This window comes from Setaria italica, chromosome V (assembly GCF_000263155.2).
Source record: "Setaria italica strain Yugu1 chromosome V, Setaria_italica_v2.0, whole genome shotgun sequence".
Lineage (NCBI taxonomy): Eukaryota > Viridiplantae > Streptophyta > Magnoliopsida > Poales > Poaceae > Setaria > Setaria italica.
The window spans coordinates 33,460,791-33,476,610 of NC_028454.1; positions in this window are offsets into that span (position 1 = coordinate 33,460,791).

Consider the following 15,820-nt stretch of genomic DNA (forward strand, 5'->3'; position numbering starts at 1 on the left):
ATGCCTCGACACAGCAGAGCAGAGACTGCCTAGGTGGATGGAGTTAACAATAAGTAATTGATCATAAGCATGGTGTGGCCAGGCAGCCAGGGAGCACTTAATCGCAGCAGCTTTATCAGTCAGTGCGACTAATCCAGCATAACATTTTTTTTTCTAAAATAGCAAGAAGAAGGACCCTCGTACATACGCGTCCGTCACCCCTATAAATACATGTATGCAATATGCATATAGGAGTATGGAACAGTAGGTCTTAATTTTGATGGACTCACTGTAGGCCATTGTTATTAGAACTTTGGGTTTGATTGGTAGGCAGAGGGTATATGCACTGCTTGGGAAAGCGTCTTCATTACCGGTTCCTAACCCTCTTTAATACCAGTTGCACAATCGGTATTGCTACTTCGGTACTAAAGGGGCCCCTTTAATACCGGATCAAATAACCGTACTAAGGGGGGTCTTTGGTACCAGTTGTTTATACCAACCGGTACTAAAAGTTTTTTTCTTTTCTGTTTCTTTTCTCATTTTCTTTTTTATTTCTTTATTCTATATTAGTAGTTTTCATGGTGAAAAAAATTTAATAGCTCTTTGCATGCCATCCTATTATGCACCCAACAAGCACTTATACGAATACAGACAAAACAAACAAAATACCTCTTGAACACGCAATTAGATCATGCATTTCATACATATAGCAGTCCAATACTTCAAATTGGTAGCAGCATGACTCAAACCGGTAGCACGACTCAAACTGATAGCAGACCATCTAGATAACAAAATAGTAGGACTCAAACTGGTAGTCTTTCATGACAGTAGTTCATCAAAATAAAAGAACAATAAGTAGTATAATTTCAGATATAGGAGCACTTCATCCATCCATCAGGCAAAGCAGCACCACCAAATGACAAGACTTGGTCCAGAGAAAGGAAGAGAGAGAAGTACGAAACATACCTCAATTATCTTTAGAAAATAGGGCCAATGTCATGCACTCCAAAGCTTCGCATCTCTCGGCCTTTGCTTCTTCAGTAAGATCACTTGTGGGAGCACACAGTAAATCTTTATAATGGACTAGCATTTTACTGCTAGTGTTGATTTCACATGCATCGTAAGAGTACAACACTGCAAGTCCACTTGAATATTTCAGACATACTTCTACCATCAAATAATCTAACAAGCAAGCCAAATAAATTAACGGTGCCTATCCCCGCATCCCGCCAGCTGCGCCCGCACCACCACGCCTCGTCAGCGTCGGGTGCCCCTCCCCCACGACCCGCCAGCCACCCTTTCTTCTAGCCGGCTGCCGCTCCAACTCGTCGGATCTCTGAGGCGCGCCTCAGAGGTCCGGCGAGGAGGAGCGACAACTGGCTGGGAATAACGAGTGGCCGGCGGGTCGTGGGGGAGGGGCGGCTGGGCGCAGCCGGCAGGATGCGGCCGGGAGAGGGGCAGGTCCGGCAAGGGGAGAGAGAGAGGGAATCGCATCGGATCTCGTCGCCACCGCCGCTCTCGGATCTCATCGCTGCCGTCACCCCCGGATCTCGTTCGCACCGCCGCCGCTCCAGCCGCGCTACTACATCCTGTCATGCCGAGCCCGCTAGCCGCCGCCGCTCCGTGCCCCGATGGTCGCCGCCACTGCCGCCGCTCCTCGTCTCAGGCACAAGGTGAGGTGCGAGCGGAGGGGGGAGGAGAGGGGAGGCTGGGAAGGGAGGGAGGGAGAGGGTTGGCAGCGGCGGAGGGAGGGAGGGGCCCGATGGCGGAGGGTGTGAGGGGGCTAGCGAGATAAGGAGAGAGGGAGGAGAGAAGTGGAACTAGGGGAGAGAAATGGAGAAGTGGCGGAGGGAGAGAGAGAGGGAGCGCGGACGTCAAGCGCGCTTACCTGGATTTGAGAAAGATTTCGGGTCTAGTCGGACTGGTATTAAAGGTCACCCATTAGTACCGGGTGGAGTCACTCATTAGTACTGGGTGGAGCCTCCACCCGGTACTAATGGGTGACCTTTAGTACCGGTTGGAGCTCACAACCGGTACTAAAGGGGTCACAGGGGGCTCTTGGAAAACTAACCGTTAGATCCGGTAGTGATGCTCATATTAGTACCAGGTCAAAAACCAAGAGTTAGGATCAATGCTCAGTTTTCCAGTAGTGATATAACCACCTCTCCTAATCATCGAAGCTATTGTTTTCACTAAGCTAGAAACGAAAGCTGGCTTCAGTTGCTTGCATATGCACGCCACTCGCTCGTTAGGCCATGGATGGAAGCTTCACTCGCTTTCGCTCTCTTAATTCCTCTTTGCGCTTTGCACGCTGCAGGGCAAGGGTAACTACTATATTTTTAGCAGCTGGTCATAGGAACGGTGTCTTATTTTACTAGTATTTGCCTAGCTGGCTATCTAGCTGCTTGCGTCGCTTTCCTAATAAAGGTGCACGGTTTGGTGTGCGTATTGTAGAGTAGGATTTCACCCCATGCATGATAAGAAGAGAAAGGACGCCGCTGTTTTATTTGCCTGTGCTTCCTATCATGCTGCTATCATTGGAGAGAACACCTGTTACCACGTAGGGGTAGGGGACTGCGTAGTATACAATGATCCGCCTCATCGCTTACAGTGCCGATCACATGCATGCAGGCTTCAACAGAGCCACTGGTGAGAGGGATGGAGAAAAGCTTATATGTGTTCAACAATCAACACTGCATTACAAAATGTCTTGTCCATATATGGCCTGTTTTTTTTCTTACACATTATTGCGGAGCCCGATGCTACTACTGGTGGTGCGTGGGGTATGCTCGGTATGGCTAGTTTGCTTAATTTTATGCAGAAAAATAAGCGTCGAACAGTAAAAAGCGGAGAAGAATTTCATGGCGCGGCGGCCTAGCAGGCAGGAATGGCCTGCCGGCCAATGAGAACATGCTCAGTGACAAACGCTGCAGAAGCAGCAAAGCGAAGGCATGAGGCATGAGCTAGTGGTGGCTCAGCAGGCAAGGCCATGTCACTTGGCAGCAATCAACAAGCAAGGGGAGCGAATCAACAAGGATGCATGCATGCATGCTATGCTTGCTTGCACTCACGCACACACAAAACACACAGCGATGGATGCTCCCCACCCAGCTCGTGTCGCCGTGCTGCATGCACGCAGGTCAGGGATTCCCTCTGCGTGCGTGTCGAGAACACAACACGCATGCGTCTCACGGGCACATGATGAAAGAAGCGCGCCCGGCATGCAGAGGGGCCAGAGGACATCTGACCTGAAGCAGCCGTACGACGTGATGACTTTAATTTGTGGACAACATTTATGTAGCATCAGTCAGTTACATATATCTGACGTGTCACCGTGGAGAAAATTATATTAACCGGTTCATTTCATTTTCCACGTACACGAATATTGCAAACGTTGTTTCGTTTCATGCGTGTAGATCGACGAGACGGATCCTACTATCCTAGGATTCCACCGCACTTTGCCCGCCGCATGGGCCTCACCCCGGCGAGGAGAGATGCTCCACACGAGCACATCACAAGTAAGCGGTAGGCAGAGAAGGGCGAGCCCGGCCGGCCCCAATGGCGGACGGAAAAAGCCGCTTCAGCTACTGGTCAGAACGGCTAGATTCGCTCGCGCGCGGGCGCGCCCTTTCTAGGAACGAAGACTTCGGTTTGTGGCTTTCAGGCTTTGCGGCCTTGTGCGTGCCGATCGAGCGCCCGAGCGTGCTCGCGGGTCACAAACCCCCGGCCCGGTAGTGGACTAGTGGTGCGTGTTGGGCTGTTGGCGGCTTGGCGTGACGGCGAGGAGTCAAGAAACGCAGCCGCTTTTTGCTGGTGGCAGCATGCAGCCAAAGGACCCGGCGGGGACGGCTCGGAATACTATATCCGTACTTCCTGTCCCTGGTCTTTTCGCCCTTTCTCTTGCCGGTTTGGTTTCGTGCCGGCATGCATTGCATGCGACCTCGTGACGGGCTACTTCATTTTCCTCCGTTTGTAAACAAAATCGTCTCTATGTCCGTTTATATGTGAGGTCGGTCGATCCATTTGTCGAAGCAAGTCGTCCGAACCGTGGAAACCAGATGAGTTGTCATGCCTTTTCAGCAAATCTCCGGTGTTCAAGGGAGAGGTTTTCGGATTTGTGCTGATCATCTAAAATATCATATTAATGCACTATCAAGATTATATTCGATGGTTTATCTAGTGGAACTAGTTTTACATTGTAGATATTTATAGGTTTTTCTATAAATTGAACAAATTTGGAGAAATGTGACTTAAAAAGACTAAAATGACTTTTAATTTGGGTAGAAAACTAATGGTAGTACAATGTTGTAATTAATCTACTAAGCTCTTGTATTCTCATGCACCATCGTAATAAACATCCAATTACCATGAGAGAGCACGAAAGACCATGCCCGTTCCGTTTCATGCCTGGCTTTTCGAGTTTCCACTGTTAATTACTTAAATTAGAGCCTGGAAGGCCTACTACCGCCTACCAAACACCCACGGAATATTGGACGAACAACGAAACAACGACGTTGTACTCGTACACCGTTTGGATGCATCCGACAACGACGCCATAGAAAAGTTAGCGGGAACCTAAGCGCATGTACATTGGCTACTATCTGCAAACACTTACCACATCACATACAGACAGTAACACAGGCAAATTATACAATACTTCATTAATATGTAGTTGGTATACTATTTAATTCATGCATGAACCTATAAAATCATGATGATTAAGTATGAACATGATCTTTATATACCGTTTTCTTGCTTGTTGACATAATATGTGGTGTAATGTACAGTCCTATTAGGACTATAATATGAATTTTTATTTAGTTTGTCTTATTATCTTCCTAGTAAAAGAACTCTGTATAATTCCTATCTTCATCAAGGGTCATTTTGTAAAATAGCAAAGATCTTTTTTAAACTACGGTGACCGTCTCGTCCTCATCTCTATCGTGTTGATTCTCTCCTATCTCTCTCTCTCTCTCTCTCTCTCTCTCTCTCTCTCTCTGTCGGTGTTTTTGACCGGCAACCCGCCTAGGGGTTCCCTAGGTGGTCTTTTATGCGGTAAGGGTCGTCGAGAATCAAGGAATCAATGGTGACGCAAGGAACACGATTTAGACAGGTTCGGGCCGCTAGATCGCGTAATACCCTACGTCCTGTGTGTTGGTTTGTATTGATGTATGTTCTAGTCATGAGGATTGTGTTTGAGGGGGGTCCCTGCCCGGCCTTATATACCCAGGAGGGCAGGGTTACAAGTCTGAGTCCTAGTCGGGTACTATTACAGAGTTCTACTCGGTATCGGCCCGAGTAGTTTTCCATAAACATACAAGACTAGTCCGAGAAGGATACGCCTATCCTTGTTCTGATCATGTCCGAGTACGTCCCTTAGTGGGCCATCCAAGGCCTACCCGTGGGTCTGGGGAGTATGTCCGACAAGCCCCCGAGTACTTTGTAGTCGTGCGCCATAGTCTTGGGCACTGCAGGCACTACCCGAGTAGTTTTGCAGACTGAAGTGCTCGAGTACTGTCGCGTGGCTGGAAGGTACTCCTTCTGCAGCTTCGAGTTGTCTCTGTTCCTGAGTAATTTTATATGGTAGTGCGATGTCAATCGCACTCCATATGGAGTAGCCCCCGAGCCTTAGGTTGAGTCGAAGAATCAGGCTTAGGGTCAAACGAACTTTTGCCCATTTTACCCTCAGAGATCTTGAAAAAGAAAAAATTGTCCAACGGTTACGGTACTCGCAGCCCCCGAGCACTTAGGCGATTCCTGTTGTTGAAGTGGTCAGCAGTCCGTTGAAAGCAGTAGCCGTTGGGTGTTTATTGCGATTAATACGCGATTAATCTGTCCGTTGCGCAACTGACGCGTCGAATCCGGAGCTGGCGGAGATAAATCTGGAAAGCCCCTCTTCGGTTGCTGTTACGCCGCATGAGCATTAGATCTGTTCTTCCTCCTCCTCCGCGCCTCCGCTCGGTGCTTTACCGCTGCCAGTGCCGCCCCCTCCGCCATTGCCACTTTTTGAGATAGATCCGAGTGGAAGTCTCTTCCTTAACTTGAGGTTGAGTCCATCGAATGTGCTCCAAGAAGATGGGCAAGAAACCCGAGAAGATACAAGGTAAGGCTCCGGCGATGGGCAAGGTCAAATCCAAGAAGGGGAAGGAGTTGGTGCTGCCGGCGCCGAAGGTGGGGCCGACGAACCAGACTGCTCCGCCGCCACTTGGGGTAACTTGGCAACACTCGGTGATGAAGGAGGAAGCAGTTCAAGCGCTAGTTGATGCCAAGCTACTTCAGCCGAAAGGGATCCTTGAATGGCGCCCCGCGTTTCCCAATGCGTAGTAGTTTGAAGAACATCCTGCCGAGACGGTGATGCTTGCACATTTTGTGGAAAGGGGATTGGCCGTGCCCACCTCCGACTTCTTCAGAGGTATTCTCGAGTACTACAATCTTCAGCTCGTCCACTTGAATCCCAATGGAGTACTGCATATGTCTATATTCGTACATCTGTGCGAAGTTTATCTGGGAGTGCCTCCAAGTCTTGAGTTGTTTAGGAAGCTGTTCCGTTGCAAGCCTCAGCCGAGTGCCCAGCGGACGGAAGTCTTTGGAGGTGCCGGGTTCCAACTCAGGAACTTGAATGCGTATATTGAGTATAATCTGACGGACTCCCATGGGGATTGGAAGAAATGGTGGTTCTACATCGGGAACCATGATCCTCGCCTGCCTGTGGTGACTGGTCACGCGCCCAAGCATGCAGAGAACTAGGTAAGCGAGCCCGAGGACACCCCAGAGCTCGATCACTTGATGCAGCAGATCACCGAGTTGAAGGCACTCGGTTTGACGGGGATCAACGTGGCGGCCAGCTTCCTGAAGAGAAGGGTCCAGCCACTTCAAAAACGTGCTCACTTGGGAAGTGAGTACGGAGGTCTGAAAGATCCATCGCGTATGTCTGATGAGGACATATCTGATGATGACGTAGAGGCGCTGCTGGCTAAGTTTTTTTAGGAATTATCAGGGAGTACCAGTAATCCCTGCAGCCCTTCGCCAATATGAATCCTGGTACGAGCCAGAAATGGTAAGTATGTTCCTCCTGACCTGTTCTTCTTTGACTTGTGATTCTTGTTTGCTGACACCGATTTGTTGTTTGAAGTCCCGAGTTCTTGCCAGCTACTTGGTGCAGTCGGAAGAAGAGTCGGAAGCCGTTGTCGAGGAGTCGGAGGACGAGCCTTCACCTCCTGTCAAGAGATGCATATTAGTCCGCAAGATGTCTGCGGCTAAGTCTGCTTCAACCCCTGAGAAGTCTCGGGGTACCAAGGTATGTAGTCGGTAACTTGTGTATTACTGATGAACTTGAAATTCGTTATTGATGTGGTGAATCTTGTCTTGGTTCGCGAAGGCTGTAGATGAGGCTGTTTCTGAAGAAATGGCAGTGTCCGACCCCGAAGTCAGTGATGGGGCTGTCGACACAGTGCCAGAGAGGGTGCCATCAACAGAAACTGCGGTAGCCCCCGAGTTAACCGCGCCAACTCCGTCGGCTGCCATGCCGCCCATTGCTGAGCAGGCGGTTCTGGGGCTGCCTACTGGAGTAACGAAGGAGGTGTCACCAGTATTTGCTATTGGCACCTTGCTGTCAAATGTGATCGCCAGCAGTAAGCGTTGTCCCTTCCGATTGTTTTCATTTGAGTAGTACTATTGGTCTTGACTTCGATTTTGTAGGTCTTGGTGAGAAGACGGTGCCGGTGGCTGTTCCCGTAGCTCCTAGTACTCGGCCGCCTGTCGCCGAGAAGAAGCATGTGCGACTGCCACCGCGTTCAACCCGGTGAGCCTCCTTGTCTTGTTGGATGCCGTTGGATTGTCTTTAAATCATGTAGTGACACTTTGTTTGGCAGGGATGCAGAGGAGACTATCCCTGTAGAGACAGGGATAGTGCTGAAACCTTTGACTACAACATCTATTCCTCTGGAGGACTTCATTGTTGAAGAAATACCTGAGGTTGACGCCGGCCGTCTTGGAGCTACTATGTCAATGCTTCAAGACGTGATTCGCTCAGTGGAGGTTCCTGCTGCTGCATCAGGCTCGGGGAGTGCTGGCCTACCATCATCTTCTAGCGGAGCGTTGGCTGTTGTTGAGAAATCCAAACAAACGACTGCTCCCGGTAAGTGCCTGTAATCTGTTTATTGTTGTCGTAGTCGATAGCTGACATGGTAAATGTTGTAGGTGCTGCTCTGGATACAATTCCTCATCTTGTGGAGAGTACCCAAAGGCCAGTACTCAGTCTGCCTTCTGACTTGGAGTTCCAGAGGGCCATTGATGTTTTCCGGGGCTTCCAGGTAGATATTGTTGATGTTATTGCATGACCCGAGTAGTTTGTGAGGCGTGAAACTCACCACACCATACTCGGATTTTTCAGGAAAGAAACCATCAGCTGGAGCAGGAATGTGCCCGACTGACAGAAGCTCTTCGGGTTCATGAAGTCGGGGCGAAGTCCTTTGCCGTGGAACGCGCGGATCACACGGTTCTGCAGGATAAATTGGAGAGCCGCTACAAGTCCTTGAACAAAAAGTATCAAGGTAAGCATTGCGACTACTTTGGGTGTGTCCAACTGTAGTTGGTTGTGGCCTGAGTTCTTTTGCTTTGTAGAGCTCAAGAAGCAGGAGGCGGCTGCAAGGAGCCAAGTTATCGATTGGAGGAATGCTCATGACTGAGTGACAGATGAAGCCGAACATCTTCGGGCCGCGCTCACTGAAGCACAAGCTGCGTGCGAGCACCAGCAGGACCGAAAGATGCAGAATGGTGTGATGCTCGCCATGGCCATGGTGGCATGTAGAGATCATGCCCAGACCTTGGGAAGACTTCGGGGTGAACTCCAAGAGCTGTTTGGAGCAGCCGAAGACTTGGTGAATGCCATAGCCCCCATGGAGGAAGGCGCAGGACCGCAATCGCTAGTAGAGCGACTAAGAGCTGCCCCGAGTAAAGTGGCGGGACTTTGCAAGACTGTTTGCAAATAGGTGCTTGCGGTTGTGAAGTCCTACCCGAGGGCAGACTTGGCGGCAGCTGGTGATGGCGTGGCTCGCAACTGCACAGAGGAGGCTTATGCGCAGTACCTTGAGGAGGCGGAGCCTATTGCAGCCAAGATGTCGGAGTTTGTCTCCTTAGAAGAGCTTTGAACTTGTATTTGAATACATTGATATTTTGAAATATCGAGCCTTTTGGATTTGTTGTCGTTGTCTTGCAAAGAGTAGTTGTTGTTTACTCCATTTTGTCGAAACTCGAAGTATTGCAACTTAGCTGTGCCCGACCCTCTGGGGAGGGGGTTCATCTTGCCCGACCTTGAGTCTTGGGGTCGGCTAAGCCTGATCCTTTCGTGGGTGAAAACTCCGTCTCGCCCAACCCCAAGTCCTGGGGTCGGGAGAGCTTGACCTCGTTGAGGGTAAAAACTCCGCCTCGCCCGACCCCGAGTCCTGGGGTCGGGAGAGCCTGACCTCGTCGAGGGTGAAAACTCCACCTCGCTCGACCCTAAGTCCTGGGGTCGGGAGAGAGCCTGACCTCGTCGAGGGTGAAAACTCCACCTCGCCCGACCCCGAGTCGTGGGGTTGGGAGAGCCTGACCTCGTCGAGGGTGAAAACTCCGCTTCGCCCGACCTTGAGTTTGGAGTAGTCGAAGCCTTCGACATGTAGGCTATGCTTGGCTTGTAGTCCCGAGTGTCGAGTAGTCGTAGTGCTGTTTGAGTACTCGTCTTCTGAGGGACACGGGTGTACTGTACTCGTCTGTCCTTTGTGGATGTATGGGTGTACTGTGCTCCTTTGTCCTTTTCGGATGCACGGGTGTACTGTGGTCCTTTGTCGGTTGTGGCATGAGTGCAGTCACATGGGCAGAGTTAGGAGTCGTCAGACTTATTGATCACGGGTGCACAGTAACTCTTGGGCCGGTGGTAGTTGGAGCTTTCGGCTATAAATAGGGCCATCTGGTGGGTGGACCAACTCAAGCTCCTGAGTAGCGATGGATTGCCTGCGGTTGCTTCTGTTTGAGTGTAGAGAGCCATCAAAGAGTGCACCGGTGCTAGAAGATTCCTCGTAGATTGAGGCCACCTCCCCTCCATAGACTCCTGCGCTCGTAGGGATAGCAAGAATCCTCGTAGGAGGTTTCTTCGCATGCCTCATCTTGCAGCTCCTGATCCAGTGGAGTACACGCTGGAACTCACAACGAGTGATGGGTGACGAGTGCCGCGGTCTTCATCCCGCTCTGAAAGAGGTGGAGGTGCGGCCGTAGAGTAGATGGGCTTCGCAAGGCTAGCAAAAGAGCAGCCTTGGTTCCCTCTAGGCGCGTCTTGCCGGATTTGGCGTTGCCGCTGTCCAGGCGATGGCGGTGATGGAGTACCTGGCAGTGCCTTGGGTAGGATACCTGGGCGTGGCTGCGTTTTGCGCAGCTTCCTTGCGTGTGGGCCCTTCCTGCGGTCGGCAGACCTGAGTGGCCTTGTGATATAGTAAAAGCCTGAGGCTTAAATGCAGCCCGCCAGTAGGCAGTTGCTTGTAGTCTTCATGTAAGCCGAGTCCTAGTACTCGTATGTAACTGGATGTACTCTTGTTTCAGTAAAGATTGATGTGAAGATTTTGTATCAGGGCAAGGATCCTCGTTGTACTGATAGCTCGTCGGAGCTAACACCCCTTGAAGTCGGTATTCGAGTAGTCATCCTGGGTAGTTGCCTTGAAGTGAGTACTCGAGTGCTGCTATGGGTAATAGCGACAGAGGTGTTCTATATTCCAGGAGTTTGGCACCTGTTCTCCTGAGAGCTCTTGGAGTCTGTAAGATCCGGGTCCTGTAACCTTTGATACAATGTAAGGACCTTCCCACGGTGAATTGAGTTTATGCAATCCTGACGTGTCTTGGATATGCTTAAGGACCATATCGCCCGAGTTGAAAGATCTTTCCTTGACGTTGCGATCGTGATAACGCCTTAAACCGTCAAGGTATCTGGCAGATTGCACTAGTGCTGCGCATCTTGTTTCTTCCAAACTGTCTATATCCGTTCGCCGCGTTTCTGTTGCAAGCTCTTCGTTGTATTGTTCAACGGATGGTGATTGCCACATGATGTCGGCGGGTAGTATGGTTTCTGAGCCAAATACCAGAAAATAAGGTGATGGTCCCGTAGTCTTGCATGGTTGGTTACGTAGGCCCCACAAGGCATTGGGTAACTCTTTGAGCCATCGGCCGCCTTTGGTGTTGCCGACGTCATGTAGTCTTTTCTTCAGAGCATCGAGTATCATGCCATTAGCACGCTCGACTTGCCCGTTGGCTCGCGGATGAGCAACCGAGACATAGCGGACGTCGATGCCGCTGTTCTCGCAATATTCCCAAAAGTCGTGATTATTGAAGTTTGACCCGAGATCTTTGATAATCCTATTGGGAAAACCATTGCGGTGTACGATTTCATCCAAGAAGTTGAGGACTCGGTCTGCCTTGGGGCAAGTGACTGGTTTGACTTCGATCCATTTGGTGAACTTGTCGATTGCCACGAGCACTCTGTTGAATCCTCCTGGCGCAGTTGGTAACGGGCCAATCATGTCGAGCCCCCAGCAGGCAAATGGCCATGTTGGAGGTATTGTGACTAGCTTGTAAGCTGGCACATGTTGCTGTTTTGTGAAGAATTGACAACCTTTGCATTTTTGGACTAGTTGCTTGGCGTCGGCCAGAGCCATTGGCGAGTAGAACCCTGCTCTGAAAGCCTTGCCAACTAGTGTCCTCGAAGAGGCGTGGTTGCCGCAGATTCCTCTGTGAATCTCTTCTAGGATTTCTTGGCCATCTTCTCTGGTGACGCACTTCATGAGTACTCCAGATGATGCACCTTTCCTGTAGAGCTTGTCTCCGACTAGAACATAATTCTTTACTCATCGGGAGATTTGCTCAGCTTTATTCTTGTCGGATGGTAGCTGGTGATCTTTGATGTAGTCGATGAAGGGTGTCCTCCAGTCGACTTCTATCATCATGATCTCTCGGGAGGTGTCAGTAGTCGGGACTAGTGGCGGTGTGACCTGTTCAGGTATGGATGGCTTGCGTAGTTCGTGTACGAAAATTCCTGCTGGAACTTCTGCACGAGTTGAGCCCATTTTGGATAAGACGTCGGTGGCAACATTGTTGTCACGGACGATGTGATGGAACTCCAAGCCGGAGAATTTGTTTTCCAGTTTACGGACTTCTTTGCAATAAGTGTCCATGTTGTCCTTGTTTCGGTCCCACTCGTCATTGACTTGGTTTATGATGACCAGGGAGTCGTCGTACACCAGTAGTCGTTTGATGCCGAGGGAGATTGCGAGGCGAAGGCCGTGTAGCAGTGCTTCGTACTCGGCTTCGTTATTAGATGCTTCTCAGAATATCTGCAGCACGTACTTGAGTTGGTCTCCCTTGGGGGAGATGAGTAAGACGCCTGCGCCGGCTCCTTTAAGTTTGAGGGATCCATCGAAGTACATTACCCAATATTCTAGTCGTTCGATTGGAGTTGGAACTTGATTTTCGGTCCACTCGGCTATGAAATCAACCAAAGCCTGGTCAAATCTTCTGGTTTCTTCTCCTGAGTGTCGACGATCTGGTGCCGGAACGATCCCGAGCCTTCGGCGACGCAAAGCCAGGATCCAAAAACGAAGGTGGCGCCGGCTTCGATGAAGAAGACAGGCCTGATGATGACTTTCGCCATTGAGTTCGTACTGAGAAACTCGACGAGTCCCCCTACCTGGCGCACCAGCTGTCGGTGTTTTTGACCGGCAACCCGCCTAGGGGTTCCCTAGGTGGTCTTTTATGCGGTAAGGGTCGTCGAGAATCAAGGAATCAATAGTGACGCAAGGAACACGATTTAGACAGGTTCGGGCCGCTAGATCGCGTAATACCCTACGTCCTGTGTGTTGGTTTGTATTGATGTATGTTCTGGTCATGAGGATTGTGTTTGAGGGGGGTCCCTGCCCGGCCGTATATACCTAGGAGGGTAGGGTTACAAGTCTGAGTCCTATTCAGGTACTATTACAGAGTTCTACTCGGTACCGGCCCGAGTAGTTTTCCATAAACATACAAGACTAGTTCGAGAAGGATACGCCTATCCTTGTTCTGATCATGTCCGAGTACGTCCCTTAGTGGGCCGTCCAAGGCCTACCCGTGGGTTTGGGGAGTATGTCCAACACTCTCCTCCTTCTTAAATCTCGAACTGGCTAGTCGTAATAGCCAGCGGCAGGCGTACGGTAGCAGTGTGGTGTGGTGCGGGCAGCATGGTGCGCGGCTTGGCTTGTGCGCACCACGTGATGGCCAGCGGCGCGGAGCAGGAGGCCGGCGACCCTACCGTGCGGCAGCTCAGAGTAGGTGGCCGGCGGCCCGACGCGCGCTCAAGGGGCAAGCGACTCCACCATCGGTGATTTTTCCCACCAAGAGTACAGCCATAGCAGATCAGGCGGTGCCATCGTCAAGTGAAGACGACGCGCACAACGCACGCCAACTCGTCGATTGCTCTTTGGAGCATGAGCCCCCGCCGTCATGTGGCGAGATGACGGCTTTCTTCTCTCTCCTCATTAATCATCGTCCACATCAGCCAAATTTGGTTACGTGGAGCTATAAAGATGACATCGTGCGTGGACTGTACGTGCCATAATAGCTAGGGATGGCAACAGGGTGGGTCGGTGTCCGGTGGAGCTTCCGCGGACCCGCCCCCAAAACCCGAGCCACAAACCCGCCCCGGCCCGAAACAACAAACGGGTTAAAAATTTCACCCGCCCTCGAACCCGCTAGGGATAGGGCTCATCAGCCGCCGCCGTGGTGGCCTCGTGGGATGGAGCGATGGCCGGGCGGGGGGGCCACATGGGGGTTCACCGGCCGCCGCCGCCGTCAGGATAGGGCCAGCCGCGCAGGGGGGGGGGCGCCACCGCGTGCTGGGGATTGGGGATGTGGTGGAGGCAGATGGGGGAGAAAGGGGAGTAGGTGAGAGATGGAGAAGGGGGGCGGCGTGGGTGACGGGGTGAATCAGGAAGGACGGGAGGTGTGGGAGGTCAGGGCCCAGGAGGAGGATGGCTGCTTCATGGGCCATATTATGAATGTGCAGTTGTGCTTTGTGGGCCAAATTTACTATGATTCGGGGCTCCATGTACGTCGCGGGGGGAATTCTTAACCTGGCCCGCACCCGCCCTATTTCGGGTTCCAGAACCTAAGACCTATGGGGGGAATTTTGGACCCGCCCCCGCTCCCGCCCCCATCGGGTCTAAAACCCATGAGTCTCGGGTCCAGACCCACCCGATTGCCATCCCTAATAATAGCAAATCCAAGAGTCTCTAAAAAATTCTCCCCCAAAACTTTGTATTGGGGTCTCTTCTAAAATTTTTGTTCCCTAAAATACTATCATCCCATAGCAGATCTCCAAAAACTAGCATCCCCAATATTTCAAAATAGGCCACGTCATCAGGAGTAGGCACATCCAGTTGAGCTGCCCTCTCCCCCCTCACGGTCTTCATTGCCACACGCACGCGTCCATCCTGAGTTGCGCCAGTGCCGCGTGCAGCGGTGCAAGTCTTCCAGAACAGCTCATGCGTTGTGGTCTTCTTGGCAACTGTCCATGGCAAGGGACACAGGGCCTATCCAACCGACCGCGAGGGCTTCGGGTTAGCTTCGTCGTCGTTGCCGCCGGCGTGTACGAGGTGGCGCGAATGGCGAGGGAGGTGGCCGACGTGGACACACGCACGCACGCGTCCATCCCAAGCTGCGCCAATGCTGCGTCTAGGAAGCCCATAGCAGGGGCGAGGCTACCCCTGATCGTCTCTCTTGCCCACATGCGTTGGCACTGCACGATGCCCCGTCGTGTTAGCCCTTCACGGCAGCAGTGATTTTGCAGCCTTGCATGTCGCTGCAGCTAGCCTCGAGACTCGTGCGGGATGATGCACCAAAACTCAAGGCGCGATGCGTGGCTGTAAGGTGTGGGGGAATAGCATCGTGCACGGGGAAAAAGGAAACTCGGGGCGATTGGGGGAGGAGGGGACTCACGCAAATATGCTCCTGGATTCGCGTTTGGGTATTTTTGCGGTAGGTTTTGGGGAGCTGTTGGAGGTTTCTTTTTTGTTGTTTTTCCCTTATTAAGATAATAGGGGTGATTAAAGGGAACTCTTGGAGTTGCTCTAATAGCACAAAAGCACCAGAGCTAACCCCGACTGCTGCTAATCCTAGCAACGAAGTCATCAATCACTGAGCACTCAAACGCTCGACCGCCTAATGGCGCATCGACACGGCGGGGCAGGTTGCTGCTGAGCCATGGCGTGACACACGAGCGGCGCGTGCCACGTTGGCCCCCCGCCAACGAGAGCGAGTGCCCGCAAGCGCGCTGTTGGAGTGGGACTGTGGGAGCCTGGGAGAGGGCGAAGGACCTTTCTTCCTTCTTCCTTGTGGTCTTTTGCTAACGTGCACACCATGTGCTGTGCTCGCATGTTGTTCCATTCCACGGCATCTTCACCTCGTTCTCATGGGAAACCACGCCACACACACGATGGTCTGAACTCTGAACTAACCACCGATCGACAATGTTCATTTGAGTCCGATCACGATGGACGCAGGAGCTGGGCTAGTAGCACCAACACCAAATCAGAATGTCTCAAGCACGTAGGCCCTGTGAGGCTATGATGATGCTCATCAGATGGTGCAAAGAAAAAGAGAAAAAAGAAGGGTTAGAACCAACCGATGTAACCCTTTACAGTCGGTCAAATCCAAGCACATATGATCAATCTTTCCGTCTACGCCGCCTGCTGCCGCTGCGTCTGCGTGTGACTTGTGACATGCCCCCTGCTGCCGCTCGGCTTTCAGTTTCTCGTTTGCTGCAAAGATGCAAAGCCATCATCACTATCAG